Consider the following 11,889-nt stretch of genomic DNA (forward strand, 5'->3'; position numbering starts at 1 on the left):
TCTCCTTATGAACCCGAACCTAGGGCACCAAAAATCCAAAGGGTTGAAACGCAACCGATAACCTTCACTGAGGAGGACGCATCTCATGTTCAGTTCCCTCATCATGATCCATTGGTTATTACTCTTCAGCTTGCCAACAAGAGAGTCCGCCGAGTTCTCATAGACAATGGGAGCTCAGTCAACATTCTTTATAAAGTGACCCTCAAGAAAATGGGACTCTCCCTTCGCGAACTGAAGGCATGTGCAACTACTTTGTACGGCTTTTCAGGAGAAGGGACTGCCTGTATAGGATCCATTGAACTCCCTGTGACCTTGGGAGACTATCCAGTCTCGGTGACCAAGATAATGGAGTTCGTGGTGGTAGATTTACCATCTGCCTACAATGTACTGCTCGGGAGACCCGCCCTGGTCGGGCTGGGGGCAATGTCATCTGTGAGGCACCTGGCCCTTAAGTTCCCAACCCCAAGCGGGGTCGGGACATTAAAAGGAGATCAATTGGCAGGAAGGGAGTGTTATAGCATTTCTTTGAGGGGAAAGAAACAAACGAGCACTCAGGCACTCGTTATCATACAAAATAAAGATGGAACGATTTTAGAAATTGACGAGGAAATCGATCCAAGGATTGAGGAGAAAGTTGACCTCGAACCATTGGAAGAGCTCGAAGAGGTTCAGCTCGACGAAGCTGATCCCTCGAAGAAGGTGAAGGTCGGAAAACACCTCCAAGACAAAGCAAAATAGCAATTAATTTGCTTTCTGAAGAAAAACCAGGATGTCTTCGCATGGTCACACTCAGACATGGTGGGGATAAGCCCGAATGTTGCGAGCCACGCATTAAACATAGACAAAAGCTTTCCCCCGAAGCAACAAAAGCGAAGACAGCTGGACGAGGACAGAAAGAAAGCATTAAAGGAGGAAGTTGACAGATTAAAAGCAAACCATTTCATTAGGGATGTTTTTTACCCTAACTGGGTAGCCAATCCAGTGTTGGTCCCAAAGCCCAATGGGACGTGGAGAACCTGTATTGACTACTCGGATCTCAACAAGGCTTGCCCAAAAGACTATTTTCCGCTGCCAAGAATTGATCAGCTTGTGGATGCCACGGCGGGGCATGGCTTGATGTCATTCATGGATGCATATTCTGGATATAACCAGATTCCCATGCATGCCCCCGACCAAGAACATACGAGCTTCATTACAGATAAAGGGCTATACTGTTATAATGTTATGCCGTTTAGGCTCAAGAACGCTGGAGCTACATATCAGCGACTCGTTAACATGATGTTTTCAGAACAAATAGGGAACAACATGGAAGTTTATGTTGATGACATGCTTGTAAAGTCTCAACTTAACAAGAACCATGTTGATGACCTCGAAGAGTGCTTTGGCGTGCTCAGAAAATACAACATGAAGCTAAATCCTCAGAAATGTACTTTTGGGGTATCTTCGGGAAAATTTCTGGGCTTCATTGTCAACTCTCGTGGAATCGAGGCTAATCCCGACAAAATAAAGGCCCTGATTGATATGCCTTCACCTCGGAAGCATAAAGATGTCCAAATCTTGACTGGCAGGATGGCCGCCCTGAGCAGATTCATCTCGAAGTCAACGGATCGTGGCCTCCCATTCTTCAACTTATTGAGAGGAAGTAAGAAGTTTGAATGGACAGAGCAGTGCGAGCGAGCTAGCCTTTCAGGAGCTCAAAAGACACCTCGCTAAACCACCCATCCTGTCAAAACCCGAAACGGGAGAAGTATTGTACCTATACCTCTCAACCACCGAACACGCGATAAGCGCGGTGCTCATTCGAGAGGAAGAGATGATGCAGAAACCCATCTATTACATCAGTAAGAGATTACTGGGGGCAGAGTCAAGGTATCCATTGATGGAGAAACTCGCCCTCAGTTTAATCCACTCATCTCGCAAGCTCCGCCCCTACTTTCAGGCACATCTCATCCATGTATTGACAGATCAACCACTTAGGCAAGTCCTGTCAAAACCAGAGGCGTCAGGTCGACTCCTTAAATGGGTTGTTGAGCTCGGATAGTTCGAGATCACCTACCATCCAAGAACGACCATTAAGGCACAAGCCTTGGTAGACTTTATAGTGGAGTGCACTGGTATAGCCGATGACGAGGTAACAACCACGGCCCATGAGCTGTGGAAACTTTACGTCGACGACTCGTCAAATGAAAATGGAGCGGGGGCAGGAGTTATTCTGATCACTCCTGCAGGGAGCAAATTTCACTCTGCTTTAAGATTTGCCTTTAAAGCATCTAATAATGAAGCTGAGTACGAGGCTCTACTCGCAGGACTGCGAATAGCAAAAGAGCTCAAGGCCAAAGCTATACATTGCTACAGCGATTCCCAGCTCGTGGTTAATCAAATCTTGGGAGAGTACCAGGCTCGTGGCACAAGAATGGCAGCTTATCTGGAGAAGGCAAAGTCCGCATTGGAATATTTCGAATTTTATGCAATCGAACAGGTTCCCCGAGAACAAAAATCAAATGCAGATGCCTTAGCTCGACTCGCCACTTCCACCGAAAATGAAGAGCTGAATGTTGTACCCGTAGAACACCTATCAGCACCCAGCATTACTGAGCCAGACGAGGAAGATGTGTGTATGATTGAAACAGAACCGACCTGGATGAGTCCAATAGTTGATTATCTCGAAAATGGAATTCTTCCAAAAGATCGAAACCAGGCTCGAAAATTGATGTATCAACTTCCTCGTTACACCATTTTGGACGGAAAGCTATACAGGAGGGGATATTCCATGCCGCTGCTCAGATGTGTAACCCCTCCCGAAGCAAAGAAGATCATTGAAGAAATTCATGAAGGGTTCTGCGGAGACCACACCGGGGGGCATAGCCTGTCCAAGAAGATCATACGTCAAGGATATTTCTGGCCAACCATTAGAACAGACTCTTTTGAGTATGTGAAGAAATGCGACAAATGCCAGAGATTCGCCACGATCCCCCGAGCTCCACCATCCGAACTGACCATGTTGACATCCCCATGGCCTTTCGCAGTATGGGGCATCGACCTCATAGGCTCTCTCCCAACTGGAAAAGGCGAAGTGAAATATGCTGTAGTCGTCGTTGATTACTTCACGAAATGGACGGAGGCTGAACCATTGGCAACTATAACTTCGAAAAAGATCCTTGATTTCGTGGTAAATAACATCATATGCCGATACGGAGTACCGAGAAAGATTGTATCCGATAACGGAACCCAGTTCGATTGCGACTTATTCACCAACTTTTGCGAAACGAACGGCATAATAAAGAGTTTTTCATCAGTGGCTCACCCTCAAGCGAATGGTCAGGTCGAAGCCGTTAACAAAACTCTCAAGAGATCTCTAAAGAAAAAGTTGGAAGAGGCAAAGGGACGATGGCCCGAAGAATTGCCTCAAGTCCTTTGGGGATATAGGACTACAACTCGGACATCAACAGGACATACCTCGTTCTCTCTAGCGTACGGCTGCGAGGCAATGTTTCCCATCGAGGTCGAAATCCCGACGATCTGAACTCAAATTTACGATCAGGATTCAAATCATACTCAGCTCGAAGAAACCCTAGATTTGATTGATGAAAAAAGAGAAGAGGCTCAGCTGAGAAATGCTGCTTACCAGCAACGAACCACAAGATATTTCAATAAGAGGGTTCGAGATCGAAAGTTCGGAGTGGGAGACCTGATTTTGAGACGCGTATTCTTAGCCACCCGAGATCCAGCAGTTGGAATGCTCGGGCCGAACTGGGAAGGACCATACCAGATAGAGTCAGTCATCCGACCTGGCGTATACAAACTTGCGAGATTAGATGGGAGCCTGATACCGCGAGCATGGAATGGAGAACACCTTAGACCCTACTATCAATAGTGTAGGAAGTGTTGCCTGTAACCATGAATTTCTATCTGTACTAGTTTGTTTGTTTGTTTTTGAATTTCAACAAATAAAAGGTCTATTTTGTTCCATATGTATTTCTTTTTATTTTTGCAATCTCTCTTAATTTAATAACCTATGGTCACACTCATAGGATATTAAGGGGGCATCATTGGTATATATACCGTCAGATTAAAAAATAAAAAATATATATTTATATGAAGTATTTGGAGATAACCAAGTACGCGAGCTTAGATAGTCCGGACATAACCGACTTATCAAAAAGATAAAAGTATTTGGACATAACCAAGTACGCGAGCCTAGATAACTGAGTTATCAAAAACATGAAGTATTTGGATATAACCAAATACGCGAGCTTAGATAGTTCGGACAAAACTGAACTACCAAAAATCCTAAAACGTTTGGAGTTAACCAGATGTGCAAACTTAACAGGTCTGGAACAAACCAGCCAAAAAATTGATCGATGATAAGTAGGAGCCTAAACCTATCATGAGATAAGTCAAGATCGAGGCTGGAATATCTAAGAGAAAAATAGTTTCAAACTCTTAACCTCGGAACAAAAACTGAGGATGAGGAAAAGTGACTAAACAAAAAAAGATATAACAAGATCACTCACATTACATACCATATAAGTACTTTTGAGTTCATGGTTAAAGTAATATCCGACCTTGATAAGTAACGAGGTCGGAAGCGGATAATTCGAATAAACTATGCATGAATGCATCGAATTTCGAGCCCAAATCCAAACTATGTTTGTATGAATAAATAAACATAACCGGTTCATCAATATAAAAATATGCAAAATATTTCGAGCCAAGAAATGTAAAGCATATAAAAGAATGGTAAAAGAAATTGTATCAGCCCCGTGGGCATATATTAAAATAATTATAGAAATAAAAGGACGCAGCCCCGATAACTGATCTCCCCGAGGTCAGGTTCAAGGAAGAGGAGTCTCCTTGGCCTTCTCAGCATCAGCGGCACCGGACCCCCCAGGACGAATAGCATGACTATCCTCCTGAGCTTCCTCCGAAACGGTGCCCGGAGCAGCCTTTTCCTTCTCGAGCTGCTCAGCCTTCTCCTTCTCAAGCTGTCAGCCTCTTCCTTCTAGAGCAGAGCATTCCATCGTTCCAGAAGTGGGGCCTCGTGGGGACCTAAGAAGCTGGTGTCCAGCTCTTCGTTATAAGCCCACATCCGGTACATGGCTGAGTCGACCGCCTTTTCCTTCTTTTCTTTGTACTCGGCAAGAAGGCGAGTTTTGGCATCCTCTATGATGTCGAAGGTGGCGGCCTTGTCCTCTTCGAGCTTCTTATTGGTCTCCCGAAGTTGGGTGTTATCTTTCTTTTGCTCCTTGAGTTCAGCTCTCAGCTTTCCGAGCTCCTTGGCCATGTCTTCACGCTCCTTAACCACTGCCTCGAGCTTAGCATTCGCCGCCTTCAGATCGTCGTTCGCTCTAAGGTGGAGGTCCTTCGCCTCTTGAGCATGAGTCCTGCTCGAATGGATCTCGTTGTTCAGCTCGTAATTGAGCTGGGCAGTGAAGGCAAGAGCCTGAAAAAAGGAAGAAACCACCATTAGCCTCAGGTCAGTATGAATGTAAGCAAAAGGAACATAGAAGAATATTTACCGCAGCAGTGTGCTCGATACTCTTCTTGTAAAGAACAGTGCGGTCTCGGGTGCCGGTTAAGCACTGCCACTGGGGTGCTTCGAAACTGCCATAGCTCTGGCCAATCCGGGACATGACATCCGAGATCAGCGTAGATCCGTGGGGTCCAGCAGCATTATCCACCACATACGAGTCCATATGGGTGGAGATTGTTAGCTTCTGAACTCGAGAAGCAGAAGGCCTTCTGGAAAGCTGAGCTGAAGACATTTCGCCCACCACAGGAGGTTGGGACTCAATGGCAGGGGCACCAACCAGCGAAGTCGGTACAACCGCGGAGACGACGGCCTGCGAGGATGGCATTGTCGTGGAGGCGCTGGCCTGGACAGGCGACGCAGCAATAGAGCTCGAAACCGGCGGGGCAAGGGGAGGTGTCTTTTTGGACCTCTTGGAGCCTTTGCCCGGCTGACCGGTCTTCAGTGACCCCGCCCTAGGGCGTTTGCTCCTCTTGGCGCCTGCATTATCGATAAGGGCGTCAAGGTTGGAGTCCATCTCGCCTGCACAAGTCACAACACAGTGAGTCAGTCAAAGAGAAATGTACATCAAGTAATTTCGGTATCAGACATATAGAGTGATGATAGAAGAAACCTAACTGGAACTCTCCCCCGAGCTCGAGCTTGGGGACCATGAGATTCCCCCGTCTTCAGAGGAGGCGGGGGGAGTGCCTTCCCTATAAGTAGGTGATAACCTCGAGAGGTCCCTATAATCATTGGTCCCGTACTGCACAGCTATCCCATTCCACACCTCGTCCGTGGTGTACATGGTATCATATTTCCCGAGCCCACTATCGAACCTATGGACACAGTCATCTACCCAACTCCATATGTAGAAGTGGTATCTATCCTGTGGGCACGAGACTAACCTATTGGGCCTATGTTCTAGTAGTGTGGGGGACCACATCCTTGAGGTAGGGAGGACTTTACCTTCATCTGAGTCCGAGCTCGAGGCTTCATCATTGGCCTCATTCCCGGACCGCGGACTCGTCAGACGAACTGGGAGTGATGGCCTCCTTTCTCTCCTCGGAGGAAGGGCGCCTGTGGGCAGTGGCACCTCCTCCCAGCGTTCATATTTTTTGCTGGACCAGTCAGAGGTTGACTGACCCTCTCCCAACAACCCGCAAGCTCGGAGCTTGTCCTCGTATAATAGATACGAGAGAGACCTCCTGCCATAAGGAAGTTGGAGCAAGGCCTCTCTGTGCCTCATTTGGGGTGGGACGCTTAAAATTAGCTGAAAAGCGAAACACATTTCGTCTAAATATGGATTTAAGAACTAAAGTCTCGAGCTCAGGAATAAAAGTAACGAGAATACTTACGAATCCGCCTGAACGAGTAATGTCGAGACGGGGACAGACCATCTTTCCAGAAGAAGGCCTTCTTGAAATCAGGCGGGTGATTGGGGAGATCCCCAAAAACCTTCGTCTCTTTGGGATAGCTCGAGAGATAGTAAAAACCATCCCCTCCCCGAGCTCGGAAGGGGTTACTTTTCAAACAAAAGAGATATAAAATCTCTTGAGGTGAAGGTCCTTCCCACCTCAGCTCGTGGTACAAGGACCTCAGGGCAGACAGCACCCTGTACGAATTGGTGTTGAGTTGGAACGGTGCCAACCCAACGAAATCAGTAAAGTCTTTGAAAAAAGACTTCAAGGGTAGTAAAGCTCCTGCCCTCATGTGGTCCTGGCTCCATGCCACGTATCTCACTGTGGCGTCGCGGCCGCCAGGAGCAAAACAGCTCCGTTCATGGCTGGTCGGAACTCGACACTTAAAGGCGTCTGACGAGCTAAGGCCATGGAAGGTCAGGATTTCAGATATTTGGCTGGTTGTGGTAACTGTGCTCCAGTAGAGCTCGGCCTCGAACATCTCCTTCCTCGGCTGTGAGGATGAAGTTTCCCCCATTAATGAAAACTGGAGTTCCCTTGGATGATACGCAACAGTGACTTTTAGCGCAGGGTCGAGGGGAATAGGTCTAGGTCCTGAATTGGGTTCCGGATAGATGGCCGCCCGAAGAACTCTTCTCTTCCCCTCGATGACTTCGTCTATCTGGCGGCGGTAGTGAGCTCGAATGTCTTCTTGCTCGCGTGCAAGCTCGTATTCTCTTATCCGACGTTGGTTCCGGGCAAAGAGCGATTCCGGGCTCGGAGATTTCGGCTCGTAAGGGACTGCCAGCAATGACCCCCACCGTCTTTCCAGATTCTGTGACATCTAGCGAGAAAGAAAAAATGGTGAGGGCCATGCATGCAAGAGTCACGAGCTCGATGGAATGAGCTCGGAGATTTAGGAACGAGACTAAATACTAAGACCCTTATTGAAGAGTCAGGGGCGTGTATTCCACGAAAAAGAAAAGGAGTGTGGATATTTTTTTGAAAATCCCGAAATTCAAGGGAAAGAAGAGTGGCGGTTAGCCAGGAAAAGCGTTTTTGGGTTTCGTGCATTTGTCAAAGCCCATGTTTTTTTTCCGAAAACTTAATGTACAAGAAACGCTGCCTAAGAATTTCAAAACCCAGAAAATGGGAACCATATTCAAACGTCAAAACTGGGTATAAACCAGAGACGAACATCCAGAGTGAAAATCTAGAAAGCATAAAAATCTATCGGTTCAAAACCTCCTATCGTATCATGCTAAGAACGTAAACTAGCACACACAGCAAGAACATTTTAAATGGAAAACAAAAATGGCATACTTACACAGTAATGGCGATTGCAGAGAGATCGTCGATCGAAGAAGAGGTTGCAGGAAAGAACTCACTGACTCGAACAGACCAGGATTCCTTTGTTTCTTTGGTCGAGAAAACATGCACGGAACAGGAACTTTGCAAAGAGGTCTCTGGGCTTGTTTTTCTTCTTTTCTTGCTTATGGCGAATGAGGATGAAAGTGAAGAAGATGAAGAGTGGGGTCTTGTATATATAAGTGGGGAAAATGAATTAATCAGGAGCGTCGAATGAAATCCTCACTAGATCGAACGGATGGGGATCAATGACAAGAAGGCGCCGAAAAGTTGTCAGACGGACGATTGTGGGCGTGTTTCCAAGGTACTCAAGTACCTAAAAAGAGCAATACCCAGCTGACGCGTGTCCATTTTCAAAGGTGTGACGGTACAGTTCTCAAGGAAAGTAGTTCAAAAGTTTCCTTCTCTTAGGATTCGAACAAATACTTTTGAGGGGGCAAGATGTTATACCCAGATTTCGAGCCATGGTAAATATAACCTTGAAAGTTGGATTCGCAACAAATGGTCTCGTAAGGATTGAAGTATGCTCCAGGATTGTATATCGAGCCTGCAAAATACGATATATGAACTCGAATATATGAGCTCGAAACGATCTCGATCTCGAAAGGTAGCTCCGAGAACACACTCATCTTCGAGGACGACTTCGGATCGGGGGTCTCGAGCTAGATGTACGTACGATCTCGAAAGACACGTGATCTCGGGAGATGTCATTAGCTCGAACAATGACGTGAGACCTGGGATGCTAAAGCCTTAGAGATACGCGATAACCACCTTGAATATCTACAAGTATTATAAATATGAGATGTAATCCTCATTTATTAATGTAAATCCCCAAGAATCGTGGGATATTATTTGGTCAGTTATGCGTTTCCTGGTCTTCAGGGACGTTTCCTTTTATATCTGATTATAGGCATTTAAAGCCATTTATTTTATTCACAAAAGAGTAACTACCCAAAATATGTGGGATAGTATTCTGCATCCTTCTCTATAAATAGAGAAGCCATGCACCATTGTAATGGACCGAAATTCTGATCCTTGAGAGAAAACTCTGAAGAATTCATGCTAAGGAATTTTCAGAGATAATCTTAAGATTAATAACAGAGACTCGTGGACTATGCAGATTTAACTGCTGAACCACGTAAAAATCGCGTGTTTGATTTGTTTTATTTCATTTAGCCATTGTCATTCATTGTTTACGTGCTCTTCTTTTATTGTTTGACGAAAAATGGCGTCAACAGATCGTATATTAGTTCCCTTAAGGGTTAATTATGGAACTGAATGATTTTGAGCTCAAATCTATAATTAGATTATAGATTAATTATTCACTAGTGAATTAATGGTACTTAAGGAATAAGAAGTAAATTAGAAAGGTTAAATGGTAATTCTTCCATTCTAATTTATGAACTAATTAATTAGAGGGTTGAACTATTGTAAGATGGTTATATCAATGGACGACTTAAGAAAAGATTTATGTAAAAGTATATCTATAACATAAAGAGTGCTATTCTAAATTTATAGTGGAGTAATATCAGAATTAATAAATTAACTATTATAATTAAAGAGTTTAATTATTTAGTTTCAATTTATTGGAGCTTAATGTTATAGATTCATGGTCCCCGAAATGGCTCAAACAAACACTGACAAAGGTAAATACAAAAATGGGCAAAAATGACTTATGTGATAAGTAAAATATTTTTCTATGTATCAAACATAATTATTGCTTAATTATGTGTAATTAATTAATTAAGAATTAATTAATTATTTGATTTAACAAAAATATAATTAATTTTGAATTAATTTATTTTTGGGATTTTTGGTATTTAAATAATAATAAAAATTGGGAAAAATCACATGTCATCACAAACATGTGGTACACGTGTGGCACAGTGCACAAGCACTGTGCTACACGCATAAGAGAGTGTACTCAGTCTCTTGATTCCACAATTTTAGTTATTTAAATATTAAATAAATAATGAGATATATTAATATGATTAAAATATTATTATTTAAACAAAAATCTGATAACTGATCAGTTATTTTGAATTTGTTTAAAATAACAAATATTTTAATATATAGGATATCAGTTTTTCACAGAACGTAACTTTTCAGGAATAGAAAAATATCTAGGAATCTCTCTCAGAGAAAGAGAACAGTGACATAAACAAAAGTCACTGTTCTTCACAAAACCTAGGTCCAAAACTTTATCAGATCTCATGTGTTGAGAACATCTGATAAATAGTTTATTGCCTATTATTTGTATAGCGAGCCCACACTCGTTCCTTGTGTGCCTGAGAACATTTTTGGAAGATCTTGGTGTGAGATCTCAAGGATTCAGCCATACGAAAAGATAGCAGCTAGGAAGGACCTAAGGTAATTTTTCTATTCATGTCCTTGATTCAATATATATATATATATGCATGTGAAGAAGTAGATCTAGAAATCTTATGGGATTAATCTAATAATTTGATTGTTGTTCCGCTGCGTATAATCTCTGATTTGATCAATAAAAACCAACATAACTTGCATTCAAAGGTCGTCTCATGCCGAATGCCCTCCTGGCCTCCTAATCAAGGTCCTAAACCTTATTAGGAAATTTGTGGCATTACACCTAACAACCTTAAAGTGTCCTTAAGAAAGTCCTAAAATCCCCAAACACATTTCCCTTAACCTATACCATCAAGGCCCCAACCAAAACCATCAAAACGAGGGGAAAACATGTTTTTTGGGCATGTAGTGCCCGACGGAGAACCCAGATCACGACTTTTCTTCAAACAACCATAACTCTCTCAATTTAAATCCAATTTGTATGATTATTTTTGCGTTTTTCTCATCTTGAATCCCTCTATATGATCATAAAATTCTTAGAGATCAATAAAATACCAAAATTTCATGAGAAGCCTCTAACTTCATAACTCTAACAAATGTCCTGCAAAAACTTCTTCTTCTCTGAGTTATGAACATATATCACAAAACTAGTTCTTATATCATCATTGATTCTCCAATAGCATGTTTGTAACATTAACACATATTCATAAAATACCCTAACATGAAATTCTAACAATTAATTCATAACATCTACCCTTAAACCCCATGAACAATCATAAACATGACCTAGATTGTAAAAAGTAATAAGATCTTACCTTCAAGTTGATTCTTAGTTCTCCAACCTTCTAGACCTCAACCTCAGGGAAAATCCTTGCTATGATCGTTACAGTGAATGACAATAATACGATAGATTTAACCTAATTTTATTTAGTCTACAAAAACTAACCCTAAAACCAAAATACCAATTTGCCCATAATTCTAACTCTCTCATAATTAGGATTAAGTCCTTTTTGTAATTTCCCCCTTAAACTAATAGTTTTCACTTATGAAAATTACAATCTCTACCACAAGATTCATAATTATACTTTACCCCTGATTTCCAATATCTTCAGCACTTAAGCCTGCGATACTTGAAGGAACCGTGTTTTAACGTCGCCATACATACACATATCATAATGGTGAAATAAATCAAATATTATCATGAAAATAACAAATAAAAAAAATTCATATGCATCAACATAAATTACCAAATTACCATCACAAGCCAAAATTACCACAATACCCATA

Source organism: Humulus lupulus, chromosome 2 (genome assembly GCF_963169125.1).
Source record: "Humulus lupulus chromosome 2, drHumLupu1.1, whole genome shotgun sequence".
Lineage (NCBI taxonomy): Eukaryota > Viridiplantae > Streptophyta > Magnoliopsida > Rosales > Cannabaceae > Humulus > Humulus lupulus.